The following is an 18,737-nucleotide window of genomic DNA, read 5'->3' on the forward strand; positions in this document are numbered from 1 at the left end:
GAAATCTCGGATCACAATAGTTACATAATTTATCAAGCCTTTTGGTACCTTCCACACTGGCACATATAGGGTATGGTTTTGCTAATTGTCATATAAATGCCAGCCAGTTTTCAATACTATTTCAAGACATCCTTTTTATGAATAGAGCAATACTCATGAAATGCTCTTAATTAAATTTATAGTAGAAAATCCCTTGTTAATTGCAAAACTTACAAACTTAGTGGAAAAAGTTACATTTTAAAAAACAAAATTTTATATAAGCTTAGGAGTGCAATCTATTTATTTAAGATGGCAAAAAATAAATAAATAAATAAAAAATATTAAGACAGTCTTCACATTTTAAATTCTTAATTTTAACAGCATAATTACAAGCGTAACCAGCAGCTCTCATTTTTCATTCTCGTGTGAATATTTTCCAGTGCCAGATTACCTATAAGGCCAGACTAGGCCATGGCCTGGGGCCCCCAATGATTAGGGGCCCTCTAAAAATGGATTTTTTTAAAATAAATTTTAAAAAATTAAGAAAAACAATGATTTTTTTACAAAAAAAATCTATTTCAAACATATATGTTAAGATTATTATAAAATGTTATGATTATTTTTTAGTTCTAATTTAACAAAATAAAGTAAAATTTAATTTATTATTATTTATTTTTATTTTAAATATGCTTTCTTAAATGAAAAGATCTATAAATACTTTTATATTTGAATAAATAAAAAATATACAAAAAAAAAAGGGCCCCAAAAATTTGTATGGCCTAGGGCCCCCGCATACGCTTAATCCGACACTGGTATTTTCACAATAATAATAATAATCAATGAAAAAGTGTGTTTAAACATTAATGGTTTTTGCAATCACATTAAAAAAATAACTAAAAGTCTATAATTTGTTTTTCGAAATATTTTTTTCAGGAGAAAGGCAAATAATTACGAAAATGAAACTAAAGGGAGCTCTTTTGAAAGAAAAGGCAAATAAATATAAGTAGCTATTGGTTATAAGGCATATATATTGGCAACTGCTTTTCCGAGCTGTTGCAGACGCGAACACTGGTCTTTGTAACCAATAAGTGCTGAATTTTAATAATAAGGTTAATTTGCAAAAAATATCTATATTTAACAACGTACAACGATATTTTTTAAATTGAACTCTTTTATATTATTTTTACATAGATCAAATTTTTATCGAAATAAAATTTTTTAAACAGCGAGAATAATATCTTACTCAATAATTATATAATCAATAATGACCGCGACATTTTCGTATTCGATATTGTAATCATTACATTAATGATCCCGATATTGTCGTATTTGATAAACCTATGTATATTATCATTATCAATAGCAGTGTTAACCTGGAATTATTCATTGGCGAACTTGGATTCATAACTCGTATAACCGATAAGTGCCTAAATATATAATATAATAATGATGAATGGTGAGTTTGTTTTGAAAACAAACGTCTCAATCGCCTTGAACAACACTACTACCACAAACAACTCGACAGTGTCATTAAATTTGATATCTATCAAAACAAGGGGATTAAACATTTCGCCCAAAATCAAACGAAAAACGTAATAAATTCAAGCACGTAAAAAGTATAAGCTACGGAACTATTTCGGATAAGTTTTTCATGGCTTTAGATCAAAAATGGATCATTCAGCAAATTCTTTGAAAGAAACATGACCATTCCAAGAATCTCATCAACTTTGAACAAACAACAGGTGTTTGAAAATCCAATATGTAAATAGCGAATGACGACTTCGTGACGCACATTCGCGAAAATAATTTTAAAAGTCGTAAACGGAAGAAAATAAAAACAGGTGATCAGACAAAATTCTCGAAATAATAGGTAAAATTCCACGTAAAAGGTGCTTAGATGTAATGAAATTTCGGTATTTCATTTTCCTCTTTAATAGGTCAGACATCGTTTCGAACTTTTTTCAAATTAATGAAAAATCGTTTGTACTTAAACACACATAAAATTTAATGCTCTCCTTATTTACACTTATTTCAACAATGCATTTTCTATAAAACAAAAATAGTATTTTGATATTTTCACTTGAAACAAATGGTAAAAATTAGGTAACATGGGAAAAATTCGATAACATCATCAAAAGTCAAGTCTACTAACCACCTTCGATGACAAGTGAATTGCACGCTCCCCCCTTAAAATAAAATACATAAAACACCCTTAAGTACTCGAGCAGTTTGTTAGGCAGATTTTTACTAAATCAACAACATTTCCAGATTTTTACATAAAATAAAATAATCCATTTTTGCCGTTTTCTCGTTATTTTCTCTGATTTTACAATAAAAAAAAATTTTAAAATCTGTTTATCCCATTAACTGGAAATGTTACAAAAATAACAACTGTTCTCTACATGTACATCTAAGGAATAGACACTGCACCAACTAAAATAACTATAATTTTATATATTTCAAGCAAATTTAAGAAAAATGTATTTTAGACCATTTTTGCCAAATGAGCAGCAAAGTTGGAATTAAAAAATAAATATTAACTCAATTTTTCGAAGATCTGTCGCCAAGGAAAATAAAAAGTCACAGTTTAAGTTCCTTGCACCGGAAACAAAACAATGATTTTTAATTATAAAAAACTGTGAAGAATTGGGCTACAGGCGACATTTTTCTACCTAGATGAAAATTACAAAAATCACAGCTTTATTTTTAGTTTTAGCAAATTTTTATGAGCCCAGATAATGCAACCTTGAAGTAAGCTTTTAAATATTAGGGGGACCGGAAAGCAATGTCGTTTCGGTGCATTTGATATTTGTTATCAAGATTTTATTTTTAATCAATAATGTATTCACCCCCCGTTAGCAACAACCTATCAATGCCGGATCGAAAATGAATTGAAATGGACCGAAAAAAAAATTTGTTCTTTTGCTTTAAAGACTAACAATTATTTAATGCGCCGAAACGACATTACTTTCCGGTCCCCCTAATATTAACAAATTTGACCACACACGTTTTTCATTTTCCTTTCGATGGCAATGCTGCCTTTAGATAGGCTAAACTTAACAGTCATGATTAACTGTTGCTAACTAGCAGAAGTTATGAAAATAGCATATTATTTGAAATCCATTTACTTACAAGAAAACAAAATTAAACAATAATAATTTGTAACAATATGAGTTATTAAATGAGTTTTCCCACACAATTCGAGAGGGGGTAAAAACTATTAAGTTTCAAAGTATTGATATCATGTTTCCGTACATAACGCAGACTTAAATCAACATAAAAAAATAATAATAAATTTAATAAACACATCAAAATTTGTTCTCCAAAAGGTCGAGAACTTTAACTAATTAAAGTCAAAAAAATTTAAAAACAGATGTCTAAATAAGAACACATGCTGAAATTTAAAAACAAAACAAAAAAATATCTCATGAATTCTATGATCTCATCAAAGAGAGAAAAATATCTTCTGCAAAATGTTTTTTTATATTAATTATTTTCATTAGAATGTGTTTTCCCAGAATTCTATTTCCGTTCTCATTTTAATGGCAAGCGATAATAGTGAAAAGAAGGGTTAAAGAAAATTCAAGTGGGCGACAGAGCCTTCCTTCTCAAGTATCTCTGATAGCGAGTCTTATCTTCTGCTTTTTTATCCACCAAAGCATACGATTTAAAAAGAAAAAGGTTAGAAGGTTCACTCATGGCGGACAGAGAACAATCACTATGTAATATCTCAAATGATTTTTTCAGACTTCCGGGTATCGTATTGATTTGCAACAATTAAAAACCACAATAACGAATTGAGAACTGGTACACATGAACATTAACACAAATGGTTTCCAATTCGTTGAATGTTTTCCTTTTAAATGATTTAAAGGCGTTTTAAAAGTGAACACGCAGAAAGTGCTCTCCTTATTTTCAAAAATCGTTAGCAAATATGCTAATAATAATTACGTAAACATTGCAATCCTGTGAAAAGATAAAACCGATTTATTTAAATATCTTTATTTTTTAAATTAAAAAAGTGTAATTTTTTTTAAAAAGTATTTTAACTGAAGATACGTAGCGTTATACAAGCAACGAAAGGAAATGAATTTGAAATAAAAAATTAATTAAAATCTTAAGTTTCCACTACGACACGAGTCGCCAAAGTGGTCGAAATATAATTAGAGATGAATTAATACAAATGCTATGAAATTAATTTGGCATTTTCATACAATTAAATTTTTTTTATGGTCATTAACTTATTCTTAAATGCATTTTTTCTAAACTTTATTATTACGAGATATTAAATTTTAAAGAATAGTTTATGACTTTTCTTTACTAGATAAGCAATGATTAATTAAACAGGCAAAATCTATCTAATGAAAAGAAAGACCCCTGCGAAAAAAAAGGTAAAAATAGACAAGTTAAAATAAGATATAATAAATATTTAAAAAAATTATCCTGCAATTTGATATAATTAAATTTTTCCACAAATTTTTTATGTAATTAAATGCATTTTTCACCAGCTCTTAAACGAAATATATTAAATTTTAAACAATAAAATACAACTATATTGTAGATTATTTACGATTATAACCCGAACGTTACGCTCGACGCTGACACTTTATTCTAGGAAAAGGAGTCTGAAATCGCCAGCTATGCGATGTGAAACAATAATAAATAATGTTTAAAAAAATAAGACCACAAAGTCAAGGCCAAGAAATTTTTTTTATTTTAAAAAAAATAATAACGGTTTAACAGAAATAGAAAAAAAAAAATTTTAAATTTTGAAAAAAAAAAGAAAACGATTTTAAATGAGCATCGCTGGAAGTACGAAATCACGTTGCACTTTTTCCTCGAAATCGTGGGCGCAGACGATGCGAGACCCATTCCAGTTTTTCAGCCCGTCACTGGAATGATAAAAGGGAGAAATGACTCCATTCTTTGTGTCACACGGAATTTTTACCGCCGATTCCGATGATGACACGGTGACTGATCTCTAGAATCATGAATGGAAGTCAGAGGGGGAGAGAGGAGAGGGCGGGGTCATGCGACGGCATTGTGTTCTTTTCACAGTTGATGAACGAGCCAACACGTATGAGTGAGCTTTCGTACGTAGACTGCACGTGATGAAGGGAAAGAAAAAAAATAGCTGGGTCATTTCCAAGGATTTTGACCCGCAATCGGATTCTCTTTATATAGAACAAAGTTGTGAAAGAGATAGTAAGCATTATTCCGAAAATTATTCAAATCAACATCATAACATCAGGGGGTCGGGTGAGAATACACTGTCGATAATTAAAAGCCCTGGACACAAGTTCAATGTGACATCTGCAGGCATTGCGCAACTAAATGCAATATACAAATATTTGCGATGTCCTTAGCGTGCAGTGAGTGGTAAGTGGATGGCCGAGGCTAATTCCTCAATTAGATGCCCCCAGAAAAAGGGCTAGTCATGTGATCTCTGGAGAAGGGGAGAAAAACGTTAAAAGCATTTATATAAAATTGAGATCATATATTTATTTTTTTTATCAAAATTTTAACAAAAATAATATTTTTGTAAAAATTTACGATTATTAATTGTTGTAATCATATCATTTGTTCAGGTGTCGAGTAGCTCGGTTGGGGGGAGGAAGAAGTAAGAGTTTGATTATTTTAGCATATTAATAATTTATTTACAAACAATATTTACAGACATCAATTATTGCATCATTCTTCACATCAGGCTCATTTGGCGCGCACCTCTACGCTCTCTGTTACATAATCATCTCTCTCACATTTGCAAAACAGACACAGCAGTTGTGGCGCTGCGCCATCTGCCGGACAACCCACCAATAAGGGGAAATGTTAACATAATAAAATATTCTAATATGAAAAAATAACAAATGGATTTGAATGACCTAGAACTTCATTAATACATTTGTTTAAGAATCATATTTTATTCTTCATAAAATAATACGCTAAGACAGGTTTTTATCGTATTAAAAACTTATTTTTCTTATCCTTTTATTATAATATTATCATATTTTCAGATGCATAAAAATTTGTCTTATCTAGTAGTTACGACAAAAAGAAGAAAAAAAAGAACTTTGTGCAATGCAATAAACTTGTTTTCCAAAATATAAATGAAAAACATTGATCTCAAATTAATAATTATAATAGGATGAAAAAATGTGAATTGAGAAAAACAGATTTTAAGGCACACAACATAACTGTAAATAAATAACTTCAAACAAAATAATTCGAGTTTGCAAACAATTCCAGTTTTTAAATTGGTGCGTTGTTTTCTGCTTTCAGTGAATGGGTTTCAGTATTTTTGCTGAAATTTTGGAAGTCTTTTTTTTAGAATTATCTGGTACTTGATGTGAAACGGCTAAAAATAAATTTTTAAATTTTCACAAAATCGAAACTTTTATTATGAAAAATCCTCTAGTCTACTTAAGTTGTAAAATACTTCTGTCAGTCGTTTTAAAGGGAGTCAGTAGGGCATATACCAATACTGCTTTAACTGATCTTTTTCGATGTATCTTTTCACAACATCTAAACAAGATACTGCTTCAAATTTTTTTCGTAGACTATTTACATATGCGTGTTAACACTGCGATAACTGTTATGGCCCTATATCTCTCCTTAATATTAACCTATAATATTCAAACGTGGTCAGGTATTAGGTTATAAGATACTATACTACCATATCAAAGGAAATAATAATACACAAATTAGGGGGGGGTGACAATGTGGTATAATATGTATGCATATATATAGAATTGCGCTTTAAAGCGTTAAAATGGAGAAATTGTTGCTTATATCTTATACGCATACACATATCGGCCTACATCTTCCCTTAATATCAACTTACAAGGTCAGATATATTACAACATACTATATCACCATACGAAAGGACATATCTATGGCGGAAAATTGTTAAAAAATTATGAACTAAGAACTTTTAATTTTTTTTAAAAAAAGTTTCATCATCTTCATAGCTCAAAAAGTATTCAGGTTAATGCTAAAACATTATCACAGCATACAACTGATATTATCTCAAAATATCCCCCCAAAAATTTGAAAGCGATATCATAAGTAGTTTCTTAGAAAAGGTACATCGAAAAAGTTCATTATAGCATTATTGATATATGCGCTACCGTCTGTTCTTAAAAAGCCCTTATTTTCTGAGCACTTTCTTGAAATAACTTATTACTAAAAGCTAATTTGATGATTGAATATTATAGGTTTACTATTTTACAATCAGAACTTGCAATTTTTAATCAAAATGTTTCACTCAGTTTGAATAAAACCAAATAGATAACTTGAGTTGTTAAAAATGAATGCAGTATATCAAAGAAAGAAAGAAATAGGTCGAATCATTGCATTAAAATCATTAAGTGTCATTAAACGTCAACATTAATTAAGTATCATTAAAACGAAAATATAACTCTAAAGTATTAAGTTATCAGCATAATTTAGTAAGTGGGTAATTTTTGAAAAATTGTTGAATCATAAAGATTATAAAGACGGTAGATATTTGAGAGATTTGCTTCCTCTCGTCGCGAATGAAATACATAACAGTTAAAATAAAAAGTGTTTTAAAAATAAAAACACATCTGCGATGTTAACTGTTTTTGAATACTCACCCAAAACTATTGAAGTAACTTAAAGCTTCCATGCTAAGCAGGAAAAGAAATGTACAGGATTAATATCAAGATTGTACCGTATAGGGGAAAAAAAAAAAAAAAAAAATTTTAATGTTTCATTCCACCTTTTGTGGCCTACATGTAGTAGTACAAAAAAGAAAAGAAATATAAGATTTTTTTAACCTTAAAAAATAGAAAGCTTTTTTTTTTCCATCATGAGTCATGGATAGACTGTAATTCAGCGGTTAAAAAAACAGACGCGCCCAAAATATTTCAATCATCCCTTAACGTCGTTCGTTCATTCATTCATTCATCCGAAGTGAGATGTCATGGATGACCTTTTCATTCACAGAATTATCGGTTCTCTCAGAGACAGTTACGTTCTCACACCACGACTCACTGAATCAACCAAAAAAAAACTAATCAAATAAATCTTATGGCAAACTCTCTGGGCAAACTATAAAGAGAAAGGAAAAATAAAAAGTTGGTGTAATTGATATAAAGGGTGCGGTCGGAGAAATTTAAATTTATTGTTTGTTGTGTACGATGAAATAGCACACATAATCATCGGGGTCATGGTCATAAAAATATTTAGTAAATACAAAATGCTCTAAATTAAACTGGCAGTTTTTAAAAATTTATTTCAGGAAAACGATTGAGTGTCGAAAAAAAAAACTTGCAGCAAATTTATGTAACAAAACATTGAAGTTTTGTCTATGAGTTTTAGTTTATAAGGTTTTTGTCAAATTGCGCTGCAAACATCGAATTCAAAGGAAAAAAGAAAAGAAACCGAAAATCACAACAAAATTTTTTTGAAATTTTTCATAATATAAAATCACAGTTCGATATTTTTGTTATGTCGACTTTCAAGTGTTGTGACGAAAAACGAAATTTTTATGCATCCAAAGCAAATCGTAATTATAGTAAGAGAAACTTACAGCGCCATCTGTCGTAACGAAAATAAAATAAAACGAGAATCTCAGTGATGAAAAATTTATGCCCTGAATATAGATTCTTTTTTTTAACCTTAACTGTTTTAAGCTTAAGAAAACCATCAATTTAAATTCAGGTCAATTTAATCCCTGTACATAGGATGTGATCTTAATATTTCTAAGAAAATTTACTTAGGTTATGTTTATTTACTTATAGCTTCAGAAGTTGCTTAATATTACTAACTATGAATATTAAAATTATTGTTATTAATTTTTCAGCTTTGTTGCAGGTTGATAGATTTTTCCAAGTTTCGGCTATAACGTGTAACATTCTCTGACAATAGCGATTTTTCTTTATTTTATTTATTAATTTGTTCATCTTATTCCATTCTAAATGAATTCGAGGATTATCTGACTCAGTGGGAACCCTGTTTGTATTAGAGCAACGAAAATAAATGTAAGCTGGTATATTAATTTTCCAAAACGATAGCAGCTGTCCTAATCGGAACACAGCGATTATGTAATTTAAAATTTCGACTTCGAAGAAAATTATTCGAATTTTCTCACCTTAGCAATTATTTTTGTATTAAAGCTTAACCACCATGTAGTTTATTGTTCCTACACACACTTACTTTTAACTGTTATTGATTTTAGAAGCTAAGAATGCATTAATCCCTCGAAACAGACAAAAGATATAAAGCAAATTTATCAACAACTTATAATTTGATCAGAGGACAGCATTGCTTCATCAGGGCAACAGCGATCAGTACTACAGTTTTCCTATTTCAAAACGACAATTGTCAATAAAAATTCTTTCTTTACAAATCATTCTCTACACATTTACGAAGATATGCGAACAGTTCTAAGCCAAGTTGGTAAAAATATTGATTTGAAAAAGAAAAAAAAATGAACAAATAAATTGATTTTTAAAGAAATAAAATTCATTTTTAAAAAAAATGAACAATTTTTTTAAAAAAAATCGTGAGTTCTTTAAAAAAAGGTTGAATTTAAAAAAAAATTAATCAGATTTTTTTTTACTCATTTCATTCAAAGCTCTAATAAAATAGATTGATGCTATTTTTTTTCCTACTTTAAGTTATGTGATTTTAAGTATTTGGTGTAGTGGAGCAATTTGGATTTCCATTTGAAATAGATATTAGGGCACTCTTCCACTTGTAATACATTTTAGTGCACTATATTAAATAAAAGGGAGTGCATATTCGAAGGAGCAGTACATGCAGTTTTTAAATGAGGATGAAAAGAAATCATAAGAACGAATATTTACAGAAGTGTAGATGTTTTTGGTGCTAACAATTGTTGCAAGAATCATGATTAAACGCAAAAAAGTTTTTTTTTAAAAAAATTACACTATGAAATCCTTATTTCAAAATATGTAAATATACAAAAATGCATATTTCTGTAATAAATGAAATTTAAATTTGAATTCAATCTGCCAAGTTTTATTCGAGTTCGGAGCTCGAACAACTGGATCGGGCTAGGAGCACAAAAAATGAGCTGAAAGGTTATATTATAGTTGAATATATGCAAAATATTTGATGTACATACACCGAAAACATTGAAGTAGTTGAAGGGGGTGGGTTATCATAGACGGGGGCAACCTTTCCGAAATATAAACAAATATAAAGAAATTATTTTCTAAAATTCTTAAATGGCCTGGAAAAGATAATAAATACATAAAATGAACAATTTGCATTTGACAATTATATTCAATTGTCAGAAGACTTAAAAGATGTCACAATCATAATATGATTATTAATGCATCAAAGATATTTCTAAACGACCTTGGCAAAAAGGGTGACAACGCCCCCTACTGATTCATAAACAAGTAGCAGTGACTGTGGCCCATTGCTATTTCAAACTTTCGCAAACGCCACTAGATATCGGCGAGAAAAAGCCTGTTAACACCGAGAAAACAATTCCAGACAAGTTAGCAACATTCCAGAACTCTCAGAAATCAGAATTCGAAACAAAAGATGAAGGCTGAAGGGACGTTTCCACGCAATGTTCCACCATGCATGAAGGACGAACTTACAGCTGATTGCCTCACCGAAAACATTCCATTTTCATTTACTGCTTTTTTTCTTTCTTTTTTTTCTTCCATCATCATTTGAATCTCGCCAAAGCGTCAACTTCTTCTCTAGGGATATCCCACCTGAGCGAATCTACCTGTTGAGCCAGGAATTCTCTCATCGGGGGGAAGAGACCTCAGTATTTTTTGGCACACACCCGGAAATATGGCAACAAAAGTGGAGCACTGCCAAAGTTCATTACAGAACGTTGGATAGAGATGGATTGCAGAGAGAGAAATTAGAACGTTAGTAGTGCGAAACCATTAAATCATCTGTGATTGAACATTCATTTTAATCCAATGCGAATTTAATGCACTGATGATTAACGCAATGCAAACAATTGATTACTTCGACTTAAGAAATTAGAGTGATGGAGAACCTATTATCTAATGTAAAACCACGCATTAATTATATAATAAATTACTGCAATTAACTGTTGGATTAATGTCTGTGTTGAGTACTAAACTTAGTAACACTTCATAATTGTTAAATATTTACTACGCGAGTACATTTTTGGACCTTTTTATTTTGACAGCAATATAAAGTATATTGCAAATACCCACAATGCTTACGTTAGATTTTGCTTTTTATGAATGTAACCCCTGCCAGCAATTTACTAGAGATATCTCTTCGTTAAGGAATTTATTGTCTTACGTAAACATCGTGCATGCTCACTTCCAACTTGTTAGCAAGTCGAAACACCCTTGTTTCCCTTCGTAACATTCGTTACAATATTGCTTACTTAATATCTGAATGATTCCATTTCTCAAATAATTATAGGTTTTTTTAGCTCTTAATCTTATAGAGCCTAAATCAAACGAATTTGGGTAGTAAAAAGTTTTGTAAAAAAAGTAAATAAATAAAAATAGTTACATTTACTTAATATTAAAGACAAAAATTTAAGGAGAAGGAGACGTTATTTAATTTCGGATAAGGACAATTTTTAAATGTTAAAAGTTTTATAATAAATGCCAAATGTTAAAAAGTCAAAATTTAAAATTTGAATAAAACGAGTTGTTATGAGGCTCGGTGAGTCTAGGAGTATAATTCTCGCTTCGGATACAAGAGGTCCGGGTTCAAATCCCGACTGAGCCTTATGCTTATAATTTTGAAAATCCGATACCTTCGAGCATTTATTATAAAATTTGACATTTCAGGGACAACGAAGAGCAATACTTTTAAATCTCCAATGCTTGCTAAATTAGCATTTTTAAAAAAAAAATCCTTCTTTTCAACAAAAAGCAGGAAAAATCCCATAAGTTGACCTATTTTTCAGGAATCTCGACCAGCATCTAGTGTCAACTGCTCCGCCTCATATCAGATTAATGACCCATTAATTTAATACATCTCTCATCTTCTTTCAGCGAAAATCTCTGGTTTCCCCAAAACCATCTCAGGAAAAAAAAATAGACTACGCAACCTCTTCATAATTGTCGCCTACGAAAGCAACATGACATTTTAAAAATAAAAATACTGTTTCATAAATTGAAGATGCACATGACATAACCATGATGGTAGAAAGAAAAAGAAAAGTTTTCTCTGGAAAAGGGTGTCTGGCGACACTGATCAACAAGTACCCATTCAGAGCAAAAGAAAAAAATAATGCACATCAGTGACTGAATGAATATCTTGAATGTTTCAAGGTTATTACACCCTGTACAGCACATTATATCATTCCTTCTTCTTATTCACATCCTCAATAAATCAAAGTGTATCGTATAGCCTTCACTTCTCTACTTATTTAATATACAGAAATATTTCACTGGGTTTATTCAAAAAATAATAATCCTCAAGAAGGTAGCATGAAGGAGGGATCCTAATTAAACAAAATAATAATCAAATCTTTATTAATATTTTTGTTTTATTTTCCTTTATTTATTTATTTAGATACAGTAGAGTCCCGATTATCCGAGCCCCGGTTATCCGAGTTTCAGCTTTAAGCGAGCTATCAAATATTTCAAGGATTTTTTTTTGTTCTAGTTTATTCTGAAAAAAACCGCTGAAAAATAAATCTGAATTTTATCTCCCAAACACTCAGAAAAACAAAATCCAACAACTTGCTCTGATGAAACTATCGTTAATATCGTCAATAATGATAATGAATCTAGGGAAGATGATGAAGACAGTGATTATTAAAATCAACATATAAAAATCTCTCATGCAGATGGACTAAAAGCTATGGAATGTACTATTGAATATATAGAACAACAAAGAGAGGCGACACCAGCTATCCTGTTATACCTAAAAAAGGCGAAACATTACTACAGAAAAGCGCCAAAGTTACGTAGAACGAAAAACGATTAAGGACTTTAAGTAAAAACAATTTAATTCTCGTAAAGTATGCTTTTTAAATGTTTTTAAGTAAGCTTTTTAATTATAATATGAATTGTATGAGGTATACTCGTATACATTTTGTATTTCTTAAATATATTACATTTATACCTTCTCTTTTTCTTTCCGTTTTTATACTCTTCGCTTTAACCGAGTTTTTCAGTTATTCGAGTTTGTTGCGGTCCCCATTAAGTCGGATAATCGGGACTCTACTGTATTTGCTATAAGCAGGGTTAAGATTTCGCCCAAAAGAAACCAGTTTATTCCAGGAAGAAATTTGGGAAATACCAGAATAAGAAACGGGAAAAAAAATTCTTTTTTCCCGTTTCTTATTCCTGTAAGAATAACTACCCTTTCTGTAAGAATAACTTCTTCTGCAAGAATAACTACCCTTTCTAGTTGTTTAAATTGATCAATACAGTTTTTTAACAATAAGAATGACAAAAATAGTTCAATAGAATTAATATAGTACAGGGACATACACTGGTGGACAAAATTAAGAGATGGAAAGCATTTTCGCACATTCATTTGCACATGCAAGATACCCGCACACCCCTCCATGTGTTTGACAATGGTTCCGTGAATGCCCAGAGGTACAGGCAGGAGGTCCTAGAGCCCTATGTGCGTCTTTTCAGGGGCGCTGTTGGCCATGAGTTCATTTTTATGGACGACAATGAGCGACCACATAGAGCTTTCATGGTTGATGAGTATTCGGAAAGTGAGGATATTCAACGAATGGATTGGCCAGCCAAATCACCTGACCTGAATCCTATTGAACATGCTTGGGATGCTCTTGGGAGAGCTATTGCGATGCGCCATCCTCCCCCCAGAACCATCCTGGAGTTAAAAATTGCTCTGGTGGAAGAATGGGAGGGTCTTCCACAAGTCCTCCTTAACTCCCGTATTAACAGCACGCATACTCGTTGTGCATGCTGTCTCTCTGTCAGGGGTGACCATACACCATACTAGAGGCAACACACACTGTACAAGACTCACTTTCATTGTCATCTTTTATCCTTAAGTTCAGACTACATTGGATTTATTGGCAATTGGTCTTGCCAGTGAATGGCACTTTCATTTTTGTTTTGCATACTTTATTATCATGCAATAAGCTATATCCATACCAAATTTTAAAACATCTTCCATAAAAATATCGAAGACGTTTTCAGTTAAAATTAGTCCTCATTATTCTACTGAGCTATGAAATTTTAAACATTGTAATCAAAAACAAAAATAAAAAAATTTAACGAAGAAATGTGGGAAAAACCGAAATAAATAGAAGAATGCGTAATCTTTACAGTTGTTTAAAATGACCGATACAGTTATTTTAAATCGAAGAATCCCAAAAATGGTCCAATAAAAAATTTTATACAGTGAGGAGACATAGTTCCTAAACTTTAGCATGAGTCGATTGAAATATCGACATTTTTTAATTTAAATTTATTTCTCATTTTCGACTGAACTGTAAAATTTTAGACCTGTAAAGCAAATATTTATAGATTAATAACAATTTTTATAAATAGTCTCATACTACAATATAATCCTTACGTTAAAAGTTTGAATTTAGTTTCTCTTAACTAAAATTTTGCAATCTTAGCTGCCTGTAAAACATTCGGACATTTTTTTTTTTCAAATTCCTTGTTATTTTATGCATATAATAATAATAAGATGTAAATAAGGGATATTATGGTTTTTTGAATCTAGCAAAACTTGGATAGTTAAAAAAACTTATGGTAATTTCTCAATATGTCTATTATTTTTTAAAGAATTTTTAGTCACTTTATTTTAATTGATTCATCCAGCATTGTGCAGCTAAACAAAACAGTTATACAGCAGAAGTTTCATGGAAAAAAACATTCAGGACTGGAAGAATTAACATAGTAAAATTAAGATTAAAAATTTAACTGTTTTAAAAATATATAATTATTTTTGTTGTTGTCTTAACCCTGTAAGGCATAAAATTATTTAATTGGATAAAATTGTACCGGACCTCATACTAAAAAAAATCTTTTAAAAAAGGTACTACGTCATTTAAGTTCACATAAATATTACCAAAAAAAAATAAATAAATAAATAAACATTCATTAAGAAAATAAACAAAAAAATTGTGTTAAGTCAGGTGCTACTCCCATATCTGACTTTTAATGGTCATCTATACTAAGTTTCGAATATTATAAAAGAACTTCCGAAAATTGACACACGGGTAGTGAAGCAAACTTTCGCCTACAAATAAAGGTGAATATTAAGCAGTAATTTCTAGTAAAATAGTAGTGTCAAGTAGTAGTACTACTTTAATAAAGTCTAGTACCAGTAGTCTAGTAAAAGTTCTTCCAAAGTAGTAGATGTGGTAAGTTAAAATCCGAAGTGAAACTTTTAGAAATACGAACTGAAACTTTAATTTTAGCGCACGCGCGCATCCATTGGATAACCTCCCCAAATACTTCTATATTTAATTGGCTTTACGTACGAGATCTGGATGGAAGATGTAATGTTTGTCTGCTTGTTAATTGTATACCATTGTTGATGCTGTTTTGCTGAATAAAATATGTTATTAAATAGTGCTGGTATTATCCTGGAACTTCTAAACAGTGACAGTAGAAGAAAATTTCCCCCACATATAAGAGAGGCATGGGATATTATAATGATAAGCCATACTTTCTTCTCCAACAAATGTGACATTTTTAAATGAAACTGCTCTCTTAGTATTGTTTCCTAACACTTTACACATTCCCGGAGTTCCTACAGAAACATCCTATTTCATGGAAACCGTGATATTTTCACCAATCACGTTCTTCTGCACAGTTTGAAAATGTGGCTTATCATTATAGTGTCCTGAGCCCTTCCATATGTATAGGGTGACATCATCATAGAGTGAATGACTTCCCCACAACAAAGAACCCACCAGCTCAACTAAAGAGCTTGTAAAAAATAAATAACTAATCGTTTTTAAGAAAGAGAGAAAATACGTGTATAATTTGTCAACAAATTGAGAGGTTTCTCTGAAACGAGCCACAGGTTTGTTGACGCAGGCCGCTGAACTCCTTTATGTAAGAAACCGCGATGGGGGGACGACAACAATCCGTCAAAGGCTAAAAGTGGGTGTTGGCGAGAGAAAAAAAAAATCGGCACAGTTTGAGTAGGAACAGAGCCTAAGTTTTTTTTTCTTCCCTCCCTCCCGACAATTTAGTCATCAAGTTATGAAATGAAGAAGAGAAGAAAAAAAAAGTAGCAAGGACGAGAGAGAATAAACAACAGCACATGGAAAACATTACAACCGACTATCAGCTATGTGATTAATTCAGGGCGATAACAGAAAGTCTTTCCCTAAAAAATTTCGAAGAAATTTTCAGCAACTCTGATTAACAACAAAATCAGCCGCTTTTATGTATATTTTTCAATTGAAAAAAATAAATTTCATTCGCGATTACCTTTTTTTGACCTCTGATATCAAAACACTAATCGAGCGATGATCAAATATTGATTGTCACCGAATAAGATATCGATAAGCCTATTTCGGTATCAAACAGTGACTGGTAATCACTTAAATAGACTTTCAAAATATTATTAGAGTAATTGACACTTGAAGCACGTCAAGGGAATTCGCATCTTTTAGCCAGAACAGTGCGGTCATGGCACTTGACTAGAAGCTCTCAGACGTTTAGCTGAAAAATTAGAACTTGAACTTTAAGTTTAGAAGAGCTGCAAACCACACACTGGTAACAACGATATTGTAAAAATTTGATGAATATCGTACAACCGAAATAATTTAGAATGGTGATTAACTATGATACATAATGCCTGAGCTGCGGAGGCTCAGAAAATAGAGCGCTTGCCTCCCAATGAGGTGATCCAGGATCGAATCCCAGCAATGACTGCATCCGGCTCGTACAAACCACAGTTCTGACGTAAAATATTCTCAATGCTAAACGGATCATAGAAGGCTCGTTTCTTACCCCCTTGCCATCGGGCTAACGTTGATAGGTTTTCTTCTTCGTGTAAAGCAAATTGGGAATTAGTTTTATCAAAAAGTCCCCAATTCTCCCCCCAAGTTTCTCCCAATGCTCGATTCAGGAGTTCCCTTGTTTTCTGGGTTCAAAATTACAAGGTTACGGAGTTGAACTTTGATAATCATAACTCAGAATTGGGTTGGCTGAGTTAATAATATTTCTCCATATTAATAATAATTTCTAAAACTCAATAGATGGCGCTCTGAGCAGTAATGTAAAATCATTAGTTTTCTAATCAGTTTCCTCCATGACACTGTACCATTATCATCATCCTTTTGTTATTAAATATATATTATGTTAAAAGGCGTTTGTTATGATTGAAACCCCGAGATCTGAGATCATTTCACCGTATTTAATAGGCTGCTCAACGCCGGTAAAAATAAGATAGATATGCCTGAGCACGGTGGTTCAGGGGGAGCGAGAGCGCTTCCCAGGTTCTTAGAATATTGTTTGATTCGAATTTTGCTTTGGGTTCAAACCAACCACCGTGCTGATTTAAAACATCTTCAGAAGTAGACGGATCATATATTAAAATCTTCTTGGCCGTCGGACTAACGGTGGGAGGTCTTATGATTTTTCTAGCCATGTAACACAAATGCTAGGGGGGTTAACGCGAAAACTGCACATTTCCATCAAAAAGTCCTTGAAGTAGGCTTATTTGTCCCAATGTCTTTTGGATTCGGATTTGGTTCAAAATCACACAACCAAGGATTTGAACATTAATGGTAGTAAATCCAAGGTCGGATGATAAAAATAGTTATGTCATAATTTGGCGAAAGTCCCTCAAAATGGTAAGTGCCTATTTGTTACACCGAAAAAAACTCAATGATCCTTTAATAATATCGATTAAGAGTCTACATTTGCTTACAGTGAAATACGAGAATAGCATTTTGTTATTGCATATTCTCAAATCAATAATAAAACAAATAAAGAAGCAGAAATATCATATCCGAATATAACTTTCAATAATCATAAATCATAGACATCATGGTAAACACACAACATTAAATCATACTTCTCGGTCAACCAATCACAAGCTCTATAAATAGTTTGATAGCCAGTGACATTGGATGAAAATTAATTTAGCGGAACATCTGAGCTAACAAAGTTGTCAGATTAAGAAACTAAGTAAACGTAATATAACCTTTTTTAATGCCATTTTATGCACGAAGTATCATTGCATTTTCAAGAAAATTTATGATCTAAGACTATTGAGTAACAAATCAATGATGGCATGATCATTTCGACTGATAAGGTGACTGACCATCTAATTTTTGAATAAAAAGTAATTGGAAAATACGAAAAAGAGCAAAATTATCGTTACATCAAAACATCGGATTTTAGAACAAATTATGGCAGGGCTGTTTTGAGTCGAAAATATTTGCTAGACTACGCCTTTGGTTTTAAAGAAGAAAAAAAAAATTTTTTTTGGCGGGAAATCGATTAGATAAATATTTATAATTATGTGAATATCTAATATTACTTGAATAAATGTTAAAACAATTATTTAAATAATAAATTACCACAAACTTAATTTGTTAAATTTAAACGCCTTGAAGTTTATAATTTGAATTATTGATTTGATAGAATTATTACCTTTTGATTTATTAGTTCAGAAACCAAATTTGTTCAGCTAAAATGAAAATTAAATTAAAAAGATGATCAAATTAATTAAATGCTTCATTTGTAACAGTTTCCTTGTTTATGAATTGTTGAACACTAAATAATGTTGTTGTAATACGATGTTTATATACAATTATACGACTATGCAATATACAATTA

The 18,737-nt window shown here is 31.1% G+C and overlaps 1 protein-coding gene across 2 annotated transcripts in view; it reads right to left on the minus strand.

Annotated features, from left to right (window-relative positions):
- LOC107456948 (fibronectin type-III domain-containing protein 3A) overlaps nucleotides 1-18,737 on the minus strand; it is a 112,794-nt gene that overhangs the window by 29,428 nt on the left and 64,629 nt on the right. The window lies entirely within an intron of this gene.

The sequence above is a fragment of the Parasteatoda tepidariorum genome, chromosome 8 (assembly GCF_982258835.1).
Source record: "Parasteatoda tepidariorum strain Cologne lab strain chromosome 8, Ptep-v5.0, whole genome shotgun sequence".
Classification (NCBI taxonomy): domain Eukaryota; kingdom Metazoa; phylum Arthropoda; class Arachnida; order Araneae; family Theridiidae; genus Parasteatoda; species Parasteatoda tepidariorum.